The sequence below is a fragment of the Ctenopharyngodon idella genome, chromosome 4, assembly GCF_019924925.1.
Source record: "Ctenopharyngodon idella isolate HZGC_01 chromosome 4, HZGC01, whole genome shotgun sequence".
NCBI lineage: Eukaryota > Metazoa > Chordata > Actinopteri > Cypriniformes > Xenocyprididae > Ctenopharyngodon > Ctenopharyngodon idella.
The window spans coordinates 17,983,892-17,996,467 of NC_067223.1; the positions used below are offsets into that span (position 1 = coordinate 17,983,892).

The window sequence follows — 12,576 nt, forward strand, 5'->3', positions numbered from 1 at the left end:
CTGAAAGAGGAAAAGATGGCTATGGGGCAGAAAGCTTGGGACCTATGCCTCACGTATTTGTTGGAGATGAAGCTTTCCCACTTCAAAAGCATCTGATGAGGCCCTTTCCTAGACAGCAGCTCACAACATAGAAGAAGGTGTACAACTACCATCTGTCCAGGGCAAGGAGAGTAGTGGAGAATGCCTTTGGTATTCTCTTCAGTCAGTGACAAGTGTACAGGAGGGTGATGGCTGTTACACACCAGAGAAAGCAGAGGTAATTGTAGAGGTTAAAATTCTTGAGTAGTATTTAAGATAAATTCTAATAATGGATTTTTTAAAAAAAGACCTGAGACCTGTACTGAACGCTGTATGAATACCCTAAAGGTTTGTGTCATTTGTGAGAGCATACAACCAAGATTTCTGACTGCAATAGCAACAGTGTTTGCAACATACTATGTCTTCAAACTTCAGTATCCCGAGGAGGCATGTGGCACATTGGAATTCATTCAAAGTTATTTTATCACCTTTTATAGTACCCTTTAAATTGCTTTATTTTCTTTTATTGCTCCCTAATTTAGCAAATCTATATTAAATCCAATATTTAAATAGATGAAATGTAGATTTTCTAAGTTTTCTCTTTCAATGTGTGTGCGTGTATGTGTGTGTATATATATATATATATATATATATATTTTAATAAGTTCGAAGACCTGCAGGGGCAAGGTGATTTTAAAGAAAAGTGGAAAATTTGTAAACAAGAATTCTGCCACTGTCAACCCCAAAGTTCTCTCCTAAAGAACCTGATCAATTTCAAATGGGATTTCGTCTAGGTAACTAAACTTAAATCCCCACTGACACTCACATTTGTGCAGCTTCCTGAAAGAGTTACCACCTCTCGTCTGCATTTATATTCAGTGTTAAGAAAGTATGTAAACCTTTTGATTAATTTTTTTTTTCTTCATTAATCGGTCATAAAATTTCATCTGATCTTCATCAAAGTCACATGTATAGACAAAACACAAAGTGCTTAAAGCTAGCAACACAACAATTATAATCTTTCATGACTTTACTGACGCATCCCATTAAACATTCACACATTCTTTGGTTTTCCAGCATATTCTGCACAATTAAACCCTTTACAACAGTGACTGTATGGTTTTAAAATCCAGCTTTTTACAATGAGGACTACTGATGGACTGACAACTATTACAAAGGGTGCTCATGAAGAAAATACAATGCATTAAGAGCCAGGGGAGGACTTTTTTTCTTAAGAACAGTGGACAATTTAACTGCTCAGAACAAATGTAATGTGATCTGCGAAAACCCATCACATGGTGAAATTTTACCTATCACCTATTTCAATACCATATGAAAGCTGGTTTCGCCATTTTTCTGGATTCTGCCCTTTCCAAATCTGTTTTTACTTCTTTCATAGCTTGTCTGTAACAAAAGTTATGGTTATCTGAAGTCGGCTGATCGCTCTGATTTTCAGAAACGGAATTCTGAGAAAAACAGGTTTAATTAACTGTCACCACCTTTTTTCGCATAGACATCAAAATGCACTATCCAAACTTAAAAGGTTGTAATTCAAGTAAGCTTTGGAATATAGACCTAAGGTTGGTCTTGTTTTAAAGAAGACACTTGACAGATTATTGTAGATGTGAAATAAAAAAATAAGTTATAGAAGTTTAAGTTTATGAAAATGTAAAAATATAATTGTTTATATTTTATAATAATATATTACAAAACATGTTTTACTCTTAAACTGCAAGAAAATAAAAGCCAAAAATGTCAACATTCTAAATTTTAGGTTGAAATATTTCAAAAATGAGCTTTCAGTAAGATTTTGTTTTGGGCACAGTACTAAACTTTTTCACTAGATGACACCCAGACTCCATATCTGACCATTTAAGGGCGTCTCCATTTATATGAGTGATCTGAACCATATATTTCCATATTTTCAGTACATTTTATGAAGTAGACATCCTATTCAGAAGTAGTATGGTCAGTTTGGCAGTATTTGATTTGAATTCAACCTCTAAAAAACAGATAATTAGAACGTGTGTGTTCATTATAGCGCCGCCTTCTCATGATAACATTGTATTAGAAAAAAAAATCTTTGTGTGCTGTAGTTTATACAGGACTGGCGGGAAATTTGCATTAATACACCTTCATTCTACATGTTATGTGGTTTATTTTGATAGGTGAACTGTCTTTGTAGTGTTAAGAGAGGGAAAGCTGTGGCGTTTTTTTTTTTTTTTTTTTTTTTTTACCTCCACCGTGTGTTCTTAAACAGTAATGTTAGAGAAGTTATGTTGACAGCCTTGCCACTATAAATCGCTATTTTTCTGCATTCAACAGGCGAATTTTGCCAAGATATTTTCAGAGATGATAGACAAGATGTTATAGAATAATAATTTAATGAACCCAATTTTGACCAAAAAAAAAAAAAAAAGACATTTGACCTATTTTTTGACTTTACTGAAAACGTTCCATTGCAACATCCGACGGGTTTTCCCAGATCGCATCACAAATTCATTCCCAAAATTTTTACACACATATATATCAATATTATCTTTACCATATTAACCTCCACACCATATTTTCAACCTGTATCTACCTTCTCCAAAAAAATTATTACTTCTAGTGCTAGTCACCAATAGAAGATTGGAACCATTTAAGATCCTTTAATCCTGGATCACCTGCCCTGCATGCTGTCCTAGTGGACCCAGAGAGGCTGGATACCTCCCCTCCCCAAATATCTCTTTGTCAACACCACTAGATTACCAGAGACACCCAAGCCAGCTGTATCAAGGAGCAGTGACTGGTGGATTCATTCAATGACATACAACAAGCTTCTATCAGTCGTTCTCCCATCTAATCAAGTCATCCAGCGATCTCCTTAGGATTCATCCATGTCTTCTTAATAATGGTAAGTACCCATAATGCATTGCAATCTACTTTATATATGTGAATCTAATTTAATATCTCCACTTCCTAATATTTCCTTCCTAATAAAGCCAATAAATCCACCCCATCTTATGTACCAATGGTTATCAAAAGGAAGACAAGAAGTCTCTAAATCATCTCTAAATAAATCATAACTCCAGCCCTTCCCTATTTCAACCTATCATCTTCCATTTTTTTATTCTACCATCAGTGCGATACTCGTACAAAGATCTTTCCCTATCCCTTATCATCCCTTTTCCATACATGTATTTCCTTCTAAGTTACTGTATTATCATAATTCCATCATTACACCAAAATTATGTATCCATTTAATACAATTTTTATATATATAAAAAAATTGAACACCAATCCCCCCCGTTCATAACATGGTCCTACTAACTTCTCTATTATCTTATCTCACTACCTCTCAATTCAATATTTAATTCCCTATTTTTCATTATTCTAAAGATATCTTCTATTTTAAATATAAACTAATTATAATAGAAACTAATTTTATATAGCTCCATTTTACATCTATACACTCTTTTATGAAACTATCAACGCAAAATAAACCTTGTCTCAAACCCTGGTCTCCCAGTTACCAACCTACTCTATTAGTCCCCTAAACCACAATTTTCACAATCATGCAATTTTTCATTGATCATTTTTATATATATTTTTTTTACACATGCAATACATTCAGTGCATTCCAACCATTCATCCAATTCTATCATTTAATCCTCTGGGATACATCGTACTCAATCTCCTAATCCATTGTTTCTCTTTCACCCATCTATTTGTTTTCCCCCAATTTGGACTGTGTTCTAGTCCCCTAACTCTAATGCTCTCTAGGCCATGCCTCATAAAATGTGAAACTTTATGTCCCTTCCATGTCACTTCCTTCCTAATCGCATACATGTGTGCTGCCGTCCTTACTCCATATGAATTCTTTGTTTCCCCAACATACCTCATCCCACAATTGGCTACTTATCAAATAAATACAATTGGATTTGTTTAAAGGTATAATTTGAGATAACTTGAACACCTTGCCATTTACTCCCCTCACATACCTTCTGACTATTCCTTTTTTCTGCTTCTCATTGGGTTTGGATAACCTGCTCTGTACCAGATAATCTCCCAAATTCTTACCCCTTTTATATGCTACCACCATCCTGTACTGCTGTTCTATGGCCTGACCTCGAGTATGTTTATGGTAATTCCTCTTTAATCTCCCAGTTAATTTCTTAGTGGTCTTAGAGTATGTCATGATTAATAATAAAATTCTCCTTTTCTGTTCCCCTCCCTTATTTTTATCCATTTTCTCACAGTCTTTCCTGACTAGCCTCAAAATCCATCTGGGATATCCTCTTTTTCTCAGAGCCTGAAATAGAATCTTCTTTCTATCTTCCTCCCGAGTACAATCCTTCTACACCTCAGTAATTGCACTTTGATGATACCTTTAAAAATATGTGTTATGTTCACTACTATAATGTAGTGAACATGTAGGAGGGTAACAGAAAAGGAGAAGCATGTGTATCCGTCAGTTTAAAAAACACCTTCGTGTCCAACCTCCCCGTTTTCTCAAACTCTGGTCCTTTGAACACTGTAGTGTCCAAAAAGTTTAACTCATTTGTTTTCAATTCCCATTTAATCTTAGATGATTCATGATGTCCGTTTAAAGTATTAACAAATTCAAAGATGTCCTCCTCCGTATGGTCCCATAATCCCTATATATCATCCAGGTATCTAAAATAACAAGTGGGTAATTTTGCATATGCCGGTGCAAACCGCTTGCCCATGGCAGTCCCCTCGATCTTTAAGTAATATTTCCTGTTAAACTGAAAGTCATTTTTTGTGAGACTCAGTTCAAGTAATCTTAAAATTGATGCTTCTGGTCTGTTCTGCTCTGGGTATTTTTTTAAACCATTCACTTACCGCCCTTAGTCCTTTATTCGTTTCTATATTTGTATACAGACTTTCCACGTCCATGGAAAATAGTCTTGCTCCCTGATTTAATTTCAAGTTCCTTAGGACTTGAATAGGGGATTGAGATAAAAAATCTATGAACTCTGCCACCCTGTAACTCTCACTCCCACAGCCTGATAGGATTGGTCTACCTGGGGGCATGTTTGGAAAAGGTCATGAAGAGTTCTCCTTGTGGATTTTAGGTAGAATATAAAATCTTCTACCTCTTAGTGTTCTTTCTCCAGTTATGTATTCGACTTGTTTCACCCCTAGGCTCCCATCCTGTATTCAGTCTAAATGGTGTCTTTGTCCAATCTTCATCTTGATCTCCACCAAAATGATCTGCTAATTTTACCCTTCTATGGTATTCCCTGACATTAGATTCTATTTGTAACCTATGTGAGTATTGCGTCTTTTTTGGTTACACTTTCGAGGATTGCTCGATTGCTCCTCCTAACTCGATTGCTCCTGTCTGCCTCGCTGCTCAGATTGGTTTGCGTCTGTAACTCCGTATAGCTTTGTTTTGAATCTCTTACTTTTATTCATTGTTGCTTATTTTTTTATTACCTTATATGTAATATTGCCTACCACACTAATCTGACGTCGCTAGCTTGTAATATTTGAATCTAAATCGCTGTTACAACGCATTTGCATTTGCAGCGCTAGCTTGTTAACCTGCTAACAGTCGCTCGCGCGCTCCTTTTTCAACGCGTTCTTCAAACAGCTGTGGTAAGTCGGATCAGTCTACAAACACGGTGAGTCATGTCATCCTCTCCCAGCATTGCTACCTGTTCCATTTGCCACATGTTTACCATAGCTCTCTCTGTCAGCGACGAGGGATTTACATGTCATAAATGTAGGGAAATAGTCAGGCTGACAGAGAGAATCTCAGAATTAGAGACACGCATCCAAACTTTAATCGAGGATAGTAAGAATGCAAGGGCTTCAGATACTGTTTTGGATGCGACTAGCTTAGTGAACTCTGTACATTGTTCGGTTCCGGCTGTAGAGCCCGCGCAGCAGGGCACTTGGGTAACGGTGAGGCGGCCTAGCCGCGGAAAACACCACTCTTCCGTTCCAATAAGAACATCAAACAGGTTCTCCCCACTCAGTGATACACCCACTGAGAATCCTGTTGAAAGTGCCCTAGTTATTGGCGATTCTATTACACGGAACGTGAAAATAGAGACACCAGCCACCATAGTCACATGTTTGCCGGGAGCCAGAGCACCTGACATCAAAGCAAATTTAAAAGTGCTGGCTAATGCTAATCGTAAATACTCTAAGATTATTATTCACATCGGCACTAATGATGTTCGACTTCGCCAGTCGGAGATCACTAAAATTAACATTAAAGAGGTGTGTGAACTTGCAAGTACAATGTCAGGAGAAGTAATTTGCTCTGGCCCCCTTCCTGTTCGTCGGAGTGATGAGATAGTTAGCAGATTATCATCACTCAATGGCTGGCTGTCTAAGTGGTGTCCGCAAAATAATATAGGTTTCATAGATAATTGGAAAAGTTTTTGGGGCAGACCTGACCTGTTAAAAAGAGATGGTATTCATCCCTCCCGGGATGGTGCTGCTCTTCTCTCTAGTAATATGGCACATAGTCTTAGAACTGAAACATGACAAACTGGGGCCCAGGTCAGAAAGCAGACAGACTGGCTAAACCGACCGTCTGCTAGCTGCCTCACGTTACAGAAGTCAGAAAATTCAGATAACTCTCAACACATAGAAACTCTTACACCTAGATATTTTCAAATAGAGACTGTGTCTGTACCCCGAATTAGTAAAAACAAAAAACTTCCAAACCCATTTAATGGTAAAAATTTAATTGATGTTCAACAAAAAAAAAATAGAGATAATAATGCTAAACAAATGATAAAACTCGGGTTGTTAAATATTAGATCCCTTTCTTCAAAATCACTTATTGTTAATGATATTATCAAAGATAATAATCTAGATGTGCTGTGTTTGACAGAAACTTGGCTAAAACCGGACGATTACATTACTTTAAATGAGTCTAGTCCTCAAGGTTATGATTATCGACACAATGCCCGTCAGAAAGGCAAAGGGGGAGGTGTTGCTGTAATCTATAGTAATATTTACAGTATTAGTCAGAAGTCTTTCAAATATAATTCCTTCGAAACTATGGTACTTTACGTAACATTATGTAAGTTGACATTTGTGCTGGCTACTGTATTCAGGCCACCAGGACACAATACAGACTTTATCAAAGAATTTGCTGACTTTCTATCAGAGTTAGTACTAGCTGCAGATAAAGTCCTTGTTGTTGGTGATTTTAATATTCATGTAGATAATAAAAAAGACGCATTAGGATTGGCATTTGCAGATATTCTAAACTCTATTGGTGTTAGACAACATGTGTCAGGACCCACTCATTGTCGTAATCATACTTTAGATCTAATATTGTCACATGGAATCGATATTGATGCTGTTGAAATTCTGCAGCAGAGTGACGACATCTCAGATCATTATCTAGTCTCGTGTATACTACATTTAGTCAAGGCAGCTAAACTGCCTCCATGCCATAAATATGGTAGAACCATCACTTCTACCACTAAAGATTGCTTTATAAATAATCTTCCTGATCATTTTCATCGCCTTAGCATACCAGACAGCTTAGAAGACCTCGATGTTGCAACAGAAACTATTGCCTCTGTCTTTTCCAGCACATTAGACTCAGTTGCTCCTTTGCGTTTAAAAAAGATTAAGGAAATTAATCCAATGCCATGGTACAATGACCACACTCGGGCCCTAAAGTTAGCAGCCAGAAAAATGGAGCGCAGCTGGAAGAAATCAAAACTAGAAGTATTTCGTATTTCGTGGAGAGAGAGAATGATTGAGTACAGAAAGGCCTTAAAATCTGCTAGATCTGCCTATTTTTCTAAACTCTTAGAAGAAAATAAACACAACCCTAGGTATTTATTTGATACAGTGGCTAAATTAACAAGAAATAAAGCTTCAACTTCTGATGTTTCCAAAGAGCACAGCAGTAATGACTTTATGAACTTCTTTACTTGCAAGATTGATAATATTAGAGAAAAAATAATAACCATGCAACCGTCTACTACAGTATCGTGTCAGATAGTGCATTGTAGTGTCCCTGAGGAAAAATTCAATTCATTTACTGCTTTAGGAGAGGAAGAATTGTCTAAACTTGTTAAATCATCAAAATCAACAACATGTATGTTAGACCCTATACCGACTAAGCTATTGAAAGAAATGCTTCCAGAGGTCATAGACCCTCTTCTCAATATCGTCAATTCATCTTTATCATTAGGATACGTACCAAAAACTTTTAAGCTGGCTATTATTAAACCTCTTATTAAAAAACCACAACTTGATCCTAGAGAATTAGTCAATTACAGGCCGATCTCAAATCTCACTTTTCTGTCAAAAATACTAGAAAAGGCAGTATCATCACAGCTATGTTCCTTTTTAGAAAGAAATGGTATCTGTGAGGATTTCCAGTCAGGATTTAGACCGTACCATAGTACTGAGACTGCTCTCATTAGAGTTACTAATGATTTGCTCTTATCATCAGATCGTGGTTGTATCTCTCTATTAGTGTTACTGGATCTTAGTGCAGCATTTGACACTATTGATCACAATATTCTTTTAAATAGACTCGAAAATTATGTTGGCATCAGTGGAATTGCATTGTCATGGTTCAAATCATACTTATCTGACCGTTATCAGTTTGTAGTAGTAAACGAAGACATGTCATATCGATCACAAGTTCAATATGGAGTACCACAAGGCTCAGTACTAGGACCGTTACTGTTCACTCTGTACATGCTACCCTTGGGAGATATCATTAGGAAGCATGGCGTTAGTTTTCACTGTTACGCTGATGATACTCAGCTCTATATTTCTTCGCGCCCTGACGAAACTTACCAATTCACAAAATTAACGGAATGCATAGCTGATATAAAAAATTGGATGACCAGTAATTTCCTACTACTAAATTCAGAAAAAACAGAGATTCTAATTTTTGGACCAAAAACTGCTTCACGTAATAACCTAGAATATTGTCTAACACTTGATGGCTGCTCTGTTAAGTCTTCGTCGTCAGTTAGGAACCTGGGTGTGCTTTTTGATACCAATCTTTCATTTGAAGGCCATGTTACTAGCATCTGTAAAACCGCATTCTTCCATCTTAAAAATATATCTAAACTACGACATATGCTCTCAATGAAAAATGCAGAACAGTTAGTTCATGCGTTCATGACCTCAAGGCTAGATTACTGTAACGCTCTACTGGGTGGTTGTTCTGCTCGCCTGATAAATAAACTACAGCTCGTACAAAATGCAGCAGCTAGAGTTCTTACTAGAACCAGGAAGTATGACCATATTAGCCCAGTTCTGTCAACACTGCATTGGCTTCCTGTTAAACATCGTATAGATTTTAAAATCTTGCTAATTACTTACAAAGCACTAAATGGTTTAGCTCCCCAGTACCTGAGCGAGCTCCTAATTCATTATAGTCCTTCACGTCTATTGCGATCTCAGAATTCAGGCCAGCTGATAATACCTAGAATATCAAAATCAACTGCAGGTGGTAGATCCTTCTCCTATTTGGCACCTAAACTCTGGAACAATCTTCCTAGCATTGTTCGGGAAGCAGACACACTCTGTCAGTTTAAATCTAGACTAAAAACGCATCTCTTTAACCTGGCATACACATAACACATTACCAATTTATATTTCCAAATCCGTTAAAGGATTATTAGGCTGCATAAATTAGGTCAGCCGGAACCGGGAACACTTCCTATAACACCTGATGTACTCGTTACATCAGAAGAAGAATGGCATCTACGCTAATATTAGTCTTTCTGTTTATCCCGAGGTTCACCGTAGTCAACCGGATCCGGGCCGTATCCAGGTGAGACCAAGGACCTGCACCTTGACACGACCACAACGCAGCCCTGAAGTATCAGCAGAGATTGAGTCAACTAGATCATCCACTGTGAAGGCCTCATCGACACGACAGCCACGACACAGTTCCTCAACAACCGTCCATACCGGCGTGATGAATACGATCCTCAATTGGATGGAACTGAAATAAATACTTTTAATGTTGCGATCCTATTGGACTTATGATAGCAACCTGAATTGTAACAAAGCACTGTTGGCCAGAGGAGAACTGGCACCCCGACTAAGCCTGGTTTCTCCCAAGGTTTTTTTTCTCCATTTTAACACCAATTTGCCACTTGTCTGCCACCTGATGTCACCTGATGGAGTTTGGGTTCCTTGCCGCTGTCGCCTCTGGCTTGCTTAGTTGGGGACACTTGACTTGACATTTGATATTCAACAGTGCTTTTGATCTGCCTGCATTGACACTATTCTTTAAGAGATGCTGTGCAGCCAAACAATGTATCAGTTATCAATGTAAAGCTGCTTTGACACAATCTACATTGTAAAAAGCGCTATATAAATAAAGGTGACTTGACTTGACTTGACAATCCAACCTCGGAACAAAAAGACAGTCCACGCTCTAATAGCTTTATTTCATCTTTATTTAAGTCTATCAGTTGGGAGAGGTTCATCCAGATATTTTTTGGCTCACATGATGCCCCTCCCTGTCTAGTTTAAATAACTGTACCAGTGACTCAACATGCCGTTCCTGCAGTCCTGTGTACCATATCCCTTTTCCATTTGGAACTTGTTGTATGGTAAGTGGGTTATTCCTCTTCCAGATTCATCAATTATGTTATTTAGTTCCCTCAGAACCCTTTCCGGTAGCTCCTCTGAGTAATTTATCCTTGGTACCATAATCACAGCATTCGGAAATGTGTCTTTCGCTGCTCCTAGCATTCTACTAAATGTTCTTTGTAATACTGCCATCGACATGTGATTCTGATTATTCATGCCAAAAGATAAAATCACCTTTAAAACCTCAGGACTGTTTGGTGTTTAATGCTTTAAGATCCTCTGAGCATGCGTCAGCTGTGCCCCCGGATAGCTTACCACTTGCACTCTTTTATCACTAATTTCAGGAATCCTGCTAAGATTAGAATTGCCTAAAATTAAGAAAGGTCTCCTAGGTTGTAACTTCCAGGCCCGGTATTTATCTCTCCCATGTTCCTGTCTTTCAAACACTCCCCCCGTTTCCTCTTCTTCCTATCTATTCTCCCTTCTCTTCCTTCCATCCTTCCAACAACCACTTCCTCCTCCTCTTTACCATCCCTTTCTACTCCCTCATCCATTCTCCCTATCGTACCAGTTTTCTCCCCTGTCCGATCCAAAGTTAATCAAATGTCTTCTTCCTCCCTTTCCTGTCCTGAAATAGCAGTATCTTGTATTTCTTCTTCCACTTGTGAAGTGCTTTAAGACTCGGTCATGTCAACAGAATCATTATTCCTCTGTTGCTCGTCCCTTTCCGCTGTTACATTCTCCTCTTGAACTGAAGTCCCAGCATCTTGCCCCTCCGTTTCCGTGCCTTGTTGTACCTCTTCTCTTGGTGTTTCATGTTCCTCCCTCTGCTGTTGCGGCCATTCTCCCACAACTGACAGATCTCCCTATGCCCTCTCAATTGTGTCCTGTCTTATCCTTTTTAAGTTTTGTCTCGCCCATCTTACCGCCACTTCCAATGTTCTATTGCCATTCGAAAGGACCATCATTGCCAGTTCTTGTAAAACGTCTCTCTTGAGTTTCTGATAATGTTCCGGCAGAATTTTCAAACTTTCCAACAGCCAATTTCTAGCATTTCCATTTAACTTCCACCCCGTAATCATATTTGGGGATGCCAAAACTACTATTGTCTGTAACTGTGCCGATACTCTCCTCAAAACTCTTGGCCCAGAGGTTTCCATCTCCCTTAAATTCTCCAAATGATGCGTGGCCGAAATATATTTGCGCATAAGCTTTGTCTGTTCCCTCAAATCCTGGTAATCCTTCATCCTGTATGATGATGGTAGTACTAGCTCAGTCTTTCCTCTCCTAGAATACTCTTGCAAGGGCGATCTTTCCACTCCCAAGTACTGTACCTCCTGATTTTTATTTCCAGATCTATCAAAAGCTGGTGTGGGATGTGCTGGCTGTTTTTTTGCCTCTTCGTAAGGTTTTTTTTCTTCCATTGGTTCTATTAATGCTTTGCTGTTAGACCTGGATGTCCTCTCAGGCCAGATTTATCAAAAGCTGATGTGATGTGTTGGTTATTACTGTTGTTTTCTTTTCTTTCTTTTTTTTTTTGCCCACTGGTTATTCTCATGTATTTTGTATTTTCAAAAGTATTTTCTTTTTTTCTTAAAAACTTTTAACATATTGTTAAAAGATTCTTATTTAGATTATCCTTCTGCCAGACCAACTTCCGTATTCAAGTTACGAGAAAAACGGAACCGGCATCGCGTCAGTTACACTTTTTCCGTAAGTTGAATAGTGAAGGCGTAGGACGTAACATAAGCTTTTTGAACTGCGAGAGGCGTTGCGTTTTCTTCCGATGTTGAATATGGAAGGCGGTTTGGCGGAAGCCAGATATTTTACTTCATAACTTGTTAAATATGGATATTTTTTTACACAAACGCAACCCTTAGCTTTAGAAGGCCTTTATTAACCCCCCGGAGCCGTGTGGAGTACGTTCATGATGGATGATGTGGATGGAAGCACTTTCTTCAGCTCATACTGTCTGGTATCGCTTACTGCCATTATAAAGCT

At 38.1% G+C, this 12,576-nt stretch overlaps 1 protein-coding gene across 1 annotated transcript in view; it reads right to left on the minus strand.

The window, feature by feature from the left end:
- LOC127510588 (gastrula zinc finger protein XlCGF8.2DB-like) overlaps window positions 1-12,576 on the minus strand; it is a 445,238-nt gene that overhangs the window by 121,808 nt on the left and 310,854 nt on the right. The gene's annotated exons all lie outside the window — the stretch shown is intronic.